Source organism: Stegodyphus dumicola, chromosome 6 (genome assembly GCF_044657685.1).
Source record: "Stegodyphus dumicola isolate Sdum_Otavi_A_Nest chromosome 6, ASM4465768v1".
NCBI lineage: Eukaryota > Metazoa > Arthropoda > Arachnida > Araneae > Eresidae > Stegodyphus > Stegodyphus dumicola.
Genome location: NC_140773.1, coordinates 183,488,720 through 183,494,719, shown reverse-complemented (window position 1 = coordinate 183,494,719; position 6,000 = coordinate 183,488,720).

The following is a 6,000-nucleotide window of genomic DNA, read 5'->3' as shown; positions in this document are numbered from 1 at the left end:
CTCATTAGTTGTTGCAGTGCAGGATCTTCCATTTGGGCCTTTCTAAGTTCTTCGCTGCTCCATGGATCAGTCTCTGATCTTAGAGAGTTGGTGATAATTTGTCTAACCACTAGGCTTGAAAATCATATTTTCCCTCAGCCTTCAAAGAGTTTTTGCATTTTTCTGCACAATGTCATCCTGAAAGTGCATCTGCATTCCCATGCGGAGTTCCTTACCAGTCTTGAATTTCCATGTCATATTCTTCTAGCTACTTGTATCCAAATAGCCATTGACCCTCCAGAACTTTTAATTGGGTAACCAAATTTAATGAGGCATGGTGGGTGCACAATAGGAACTTTCATCCGTACAGATAGTGATGGAAATGTTTTTCTGCCTTCACAATAGCTAACAGCTCTTTTCTAGCAGCACGATAATTTCTTTCTGGTTTCAGAGGCTTTTTACAAATAGGCAATAACATGTACTTGGCCTACAATTTCTTATTTAAGAAGAGTTCCAATTCCTTCACTGCTTGCATCTATATTGAGAAACAAGTCATAGTCTAGTTGAGAACAAGCTAACACAAGGGGGAAAGTCAAAGAGTCTTTTAGGGCTTTAAATACTTTTTCACACTCATCACTCCATGAAAACTTTTGTATTTCTTCTATTAGGCGATGTAAAGGTCTTACGATTTTAGACATTTTTGACAAATCTTCGATAGTAAGTGAAGAAAACTGATGAATGTCTTGAGGGCGACGTCCAGAGGCAAGTTAAGAGGCTGGAAAACTGGCGACCGCCTGAGACCCTATAAGCACCCGATCATCTGGAAATGCAAACCTTTTCTTATTAAAGAACAAATATAAATTTAAATTGATTACTACAATTAGCCAATAAAATAGTATATTCATTAGTCCATTTTACTTAAAAGTAACAAATCGTAAAAGACGTGACACTTTAAATTTTGTCACGTTCTATCTTCTTATTTTTTCCTGTTCCTAGAAAATATGTCTTGAAACATTCCGAAAACGAGCACACTTGTAGTTCCAAGCAATTTTGCGCTCCCATAGAAGCTATCACCTTACAGAAAATGATTACCATTGTTGTGCTTATTTGTTCATTTTTCAAGAAGTGCTGGCTAGTTTCAGATATTTTCCGCAGGCTGTGAAAAGTTTCTAAGCCTTTTGTTTGACCGCTGATCTTTTACTGACAACTGTGGATGAACCATTAAGCTTCAAACGACTTCCTCATTTCCTACCTAAATTTTTTAGGCACTGTACACAAAAGTCGTCTGTTCAGGCAAACTCGATGAGGTTCGCAAAATGGGTACCCGCGTGAAGATGCTATCCCGGCGTAATGCTTCCGACTTTCGAATCTTTGTAATTTCGATCAGTTTATAATTCGTGTCGAAGAAAATGAAAGTTAAGAGCAGTAATAATCTGGGTGAGTACGTAAATGAGTCCAACAGAAACACACCTGCGGTGGACGAAGGTAAGTGCGCAGATAAGCAAATGGCGTAGAGAGAAGAATAACAAAAAAAAAAAAAAAAAAAAAAAAAAAAAAAAAGTACCTAAAGCTCACTGAATTGGAGAGTCCTCGTGTGCGTAGTTTACATAATATGAGTAAGTAACATAAAATAACAATGGATATAAAGGCATAGTGAGAAATATAATATATACAGGTCAAATGTATAAACATAAACAGCAACACCAGAAAAACAACCAGTATGAGATAGTCTGTAGGTATAATTAAGGTGGGACAATTAGGTGAATGAGTAATTTAGAAAAGTCGTTTGTTATAAATCAAACCTCTGCCATACGGCTGTAACATTTTAAACAATGCTTGTTTTCTTCAGTGTAGTTTCAGTTTGCTTTGTTTTATAGGGGGGATAATTATTCTTATGACTCGTTTGTTAAATTGTTACGTATAAGCATTTATAAGCATTTTGAAAATATAATTTTTTTTCACATTTACATTACAAAGAGTTGAAATAAGAAGCAAATGAAATAACTGTTAACATACGCGGCAACAGTGTTTAATTTATCTCTCTGTTTTTTAATACTCTGCTTACAATAAATTGTTTGTAAATAGGTTTTGAAAGAACTAAATATAGCAGTACAAAATCGGGTATATTTTGTCTTACCTCTTATCTGTTTCATTCACTATATGCACGAAATTCTTGATATAATCTATATCCATACCATTTAGACGCTCACTTTTAGTTATACTGAGTAATTCATTGAAATATTTAAACCAGCTAATCTAATTAAAAAAGTATTTCACCCTTTTATTCACACACTGAAAGTTTTCTTATACCCAGCATAAAACACAGCAAAAGAAATCAATATTTTGCGAAACATAAAAAATATTAATATTAAATAATAAATTTGATCGTGCAAATTTGAATAAAATGTTGGAAGAAAAAAAATGTGTAAAAATGTAAATTTTTTATGACGCCAACTATAGATCTGTAAAGTAAGTACACAGTTAAGTGAGGTAGATGGCTTATATCAAATCATGTTTACATATCCCCCATTATCATTGCTCCCTCCAAAAGGAGAGTATTGGAAATATTCATAGCTTCCAGCCTGATATCCCATCTCTTCAGCAGCACTTTTTAACACATATGACGCTGAGAAGTAGTATCAACAATTGCACTTGCATTATGTCTTATCCATGGAGTTTTTACACTCTTCGTTTCTTATCCCATTCCCTCTCACAATTACGCTCAAAGTTTGCAACATTACACCAGGGGATTTAGACACATTTACAAGAGTACGAACTTCCCAACCTCCGCTGGTGGGCATAGAGGCATGCTGATTTAACTTTCTACATAATGAAATATGGTATTTTTTTCCGCAACTCAAGCAACTGGCTTTAACATTATATTTTCATACTTGATGACCAAATATTAAGCATAGAAAGCAACAATTAGATTTTTCAATAAAATTATCTCTCTTCTTTAAAGTCATTTTTCTAGCTTTAAAACAATTCAAAAAGAAAGAACTGTTGTATGTATCAAACGCTGTATATATCTAATTTAATTTATTTATGAATTTTGATGAATGATAATTTAAAAAATCCTAATTGCATAATTCTATTTTGGAGAGTAAATTTTTCATGGGGTAGAATATCATAAATGTTTTTGCATGATGTATGAACTTTCCTTAAATAAACTTCCCTTAATTGCTTTAAATAATGCAATAAATAATATATTTTGTTTAAATATATGTAGGATTTACAGCATTACTAAATTAAATATCACACTTAAGCAATTATTTTTAAGGTAATAAACAACAGCAATTTTTTTTTTAAAATATTTTAGTTTCTGCCTTACGTACATATTTTTTACCTTAAATGCAACAGTAATTACTTCAATTAGTTATTCATATATTAATGAACAGCCACTATCTGAAGGTTTATTTTATAAGGTCACTCTTAACTAAAATTCATTGAAGTGATTGCATTTTATATAATACTGCTTTTCCTGCATTAAAAATTGAATTCCATAATTAGCAAATTTTCTAATGCTCATGCAAAAATTCTTTAAATTAATGAAAAATTATCATCCATAATTAAACCTGTCAAAAAGTGGTCATGCACGTTAAGAAAAACAAACACGAAGCCATTAAAATGCATAGTAGTATTCCATAAAATCAGCTACATACTAGCGAGCTTCTTTTCCGTAAAAATATGTTTCCTTAATTTTTTGTAACAAATGGTTTACTTGTCACCACTCGTTTTAAATTCAGAACTCACTAAATTTTTTAATTAGATGAAACAGCAACTTTATACTAATACCAGTATCAATTTTTGCTGGTCTCGTGTCAGCCGAATGTCAAAAGAAGAATAATACCATAATGCTGAGCAAAAATTGGGTTTATATGAATAATGAATGAAATGAAATGAAAAATAAATGCAAGCTTCTTGTGTCCAACCCCCTAAAAAAGTCGCAGTAGATTAAAAAAAAAAAAAAAACTGTATTCCCACCATGATCACAGGCAGGAAGATGCAAGGCCTGAATCCGCAATACAAGTCTTTAGTAAAAGCTGAACTTTCTACTTAGAGTGTTACCTTTGAGCTAGGGCATCTTGCAGGTAAGCATGGTTTTCACTCTTCACCTTCAGGAAACTCAAGAAGCATCTGGGCTACTTTGAAACTAGTGATAATCTTTTCTGCAAATATTTTTTTTAAATGACAACTCCATTACAACACCACGCCTGGTGACGCTTGAATCCAAAATCTTTAACTCAAGAAGCTAACGTTTTATCCACTAGGCAACAACAGCAACCTTAAATTGATGTAGATATATTTTAAGAAAAATTCAAAATCTGAGATTTCGAAATCGATCACTATTTTCTCGCAACACTATAATTCTTTAAAGATTATGAACTATATATCATTTATGATTGATTATTAAGGTTTATTACTGTTAATAAACTTGAGAATTTTCCTTTAAATAATTTATAAAGCTATTTATTCTATGCATTTTTTTAATTATTATCTGAAATTTATATTAAAATTAGTCCATTTGACTTTTTTTTTTCTGATCAAGAAGTGCAATTATTTAAAAACCATGGTATAAACTGGATGTTTGAAACGTGATGCCTGAAACTGACGCGTCAAAAAGTTGAAGTTAAGTCAACTCACCCGGTCTCTGGCCACTAAGCGTTCACAACGCACTAATGGGAATGAGGCTTAATGTTCCGTGATGTGGTCGTACGGTTTTTTGGGCCTGACCTCACAATATCTCTGTCCTCTCTGGCGTTTTCAATGCACTAATGGAAATGGGCCTTTAGTCAACTCACTTGGTCTCTGGCCATCCGGCAAATGCCGCCTCTGAACTTGCTCCTGATTGATTCACGCTTTACATGCGAACGCGTTGGTGTGAACGCAGCTTAACGGTCTGCACATTTTCATCTACATCTGTAGTTCTACAATCAGCTGTGCGAAAACGCTCCAACGCTTTAAAAGTTTTATAAGGTAATACTGATTCCATGAGTGAAAATAATATTGCAGCATATTTTTCTAGTGATACCCCAAGAATTTCAAGAAGTTTAATTTCCCATTGATCATATAATTTTCTTCAAGGTTTCCCCATTACATTTCGTTTTTATAAAACCAGGTCTAAAAATTATCTAAATACTTGAATGAGTACTTCCTCTTTCCAAAAACGGTTGTGGAAATGTTTCAATGCTTTTTTTCATAACTTTCGCCAGTTTCGCAGAGAAATCAACTCATCTGCAACGTTACCTTTTCCCACAGACTGAGATAAATAAGCAAACTAGTCATGCAAATCCAACTTGAGATCTTCATAATTTTTTTTTTTTTTTTTTTTTAACTAGCTTCAAAACTGCAAGCTTACACCTCCATTAAATGAAGGAAGTTGTATTTTAGCGTAGCGCAATAGTGATTTTTGGAGTGATATGTTGACATTTTCAATGGCATATACGTTACCTGATAAAAGTATTTCTTAAGATTTTGATTTTAGCTGCGAACGAACGTCATCGATATATATATACACTTCTGATTCATCTATTTCTAACTCAAACGATCTTTCATCATTATCTTCAGAAACAAAGCATTTGTTTAATGTTTTCTTGCAGTCAACTATAATTAAAGCGTTTTCTTCACTTTATTTTAATTTTTCTACCCTTAGCAGATAGACTGAATGAATCTTCTTCATTATTAAGTTCATTATATGCTTTTGCAAAAAACCTCTGATGCTATATTCTAGCTTTTTTAAAACTAATTAAAAGATTTTTGTGAGCTTTCATAAACAACAGAAAAGTAACACAGTAAGCAATGAGCTCAGAGTGAAAGAAAATGTTCACTTACTCAGCTTAAAAAATGCAAACGAGTCCTCGATGAAAGTCAGACGTCGATGTAAAGACATCTAATCATAAGAAATATTTCATTCTCAAAATGCACAAACATTTAATTGAAGATGATAACCAACGGGATTCATTTTCATCTCCCGAGAAAAACATATACTATTTCTCAAAGCTTTCATAAAATCATATTATT